This window comes from Mus musculus, chromosome 7 (assembly GCF_000001635.26).
Source record: "Mus musculus strain C57BL/6J chromosome 7, GRCm38.p6 C57BL/6J".
Classification (NCBI taxonomy): Eukaryota; Metazoa; Chordata; class Mammalia; order Rodentia; family Muridae; genus Mus; species Mus musculus.
Genome location: NC_000073.6, coordinates 73,645,712 through 73,646,743, shown reverse-complemented (window position 1 = coordinate 73,646,743; position 1,032 = coordinate 73,645,712). Strand labels below are relative to the sequence as shown.

The 1,032-nt window shown below is 42.8% G+C and overlaps 1 non-coding gene across 1 annotated transcript; it reads left to right on the top strand.

Moving 5' to 3' along the window:
* The first annotated feature begins 654 nt into the window (after positions 1–654).
* On the top strand, positions 655–759 carry Gm26176. The gene has a single exon (XR_003946918.1). It is a non-coding gene; the product is annotated as a U6 spliceosomal RNA (small nuclear RNA).
* The last annotated feature ends 273 nt before the right edge of the window (positions 760–1,032 follow it).

Below are 1,032 nucleotides of genomic sequence, written 5' to 3'. Positions count from 1 at the left end.
TACATATGGAGAAGCAAAACCAAACAGAAACTGCGAGTGGACACGCTGGAGAGACCGTTCAGTGATTAAATTCTTTTTTTTTTTTTTAAAGGCCGAGTGACCCATTTCTTTTTTTTTCTTTTTAATTTATTTATTATATGTAAATACACTGTAGCTGTCTTCAGACACACCAGAAGAGGGAGTCAGATCTTGTTACGGATGGTTGTGAGCCACCATGTGGTTGCTGGGATTTGAACTCTGGACCTTCGGAAGAGCAGTCGGGTGCTCTTACCCACTGAACCATCTCACCAGCCCAGTGATTAAATTCTTAATGCGCTGTTTCTTCCAGAGGACCTGAGTTCCCAGAACTCACACCAACCGTCTGTAGCTCCAGCTCCCGCGGATGCTTCATACCTCCTTGGACCCTGAATTCATATGCATTAAAAAAAGTAAAGCCGCTGGCGAGATGGCTCAGTGGTTAAGAGCACAGGCTGCTCTTCTGAAGGTCCTGAGTTCAAATCCCAGCAACCACATGGTGGCTCACAACCATCCGTAATGAAATCTGATGCCCTCTTCTGGAGTGCCTGAAGACAGCTACAGTGTACTTACATATAATAAATAAATAAATCTTAAAAAAAAAAAAAAAAAAAGTAAAGCCATAGAATGGTGGTCACCGTGCTCGCTTCGGCAGCACATATACTAAAATTGGAACGATACTGAGATTAGCCTGGCCCCTGCGCAAGGATGACACGCACAATTTGCGAAGCATTCCATATTTCAAAAACAAAAACAAACAAACAAACAAAACAGAATGGTGGTCACCAGAACTGGGGAATAGAGAATGGGGGATGGGAAAGGTTGATCAGGAGGGACTGAGCTACAGTCAGAGAGAAGCAAATTCCGCATGCCTTTGCACAGAGCAGTGGCTGTCAGTAACACCACCACGGTAGAACTCAAAAGCTCAAAAACAAAAGGCCTGGAAAGTTTTCACCATGAAGAAATCATAACTGTGAGATAAATAGCCTTAGCCTGATTTAAATATTTAAATATGCA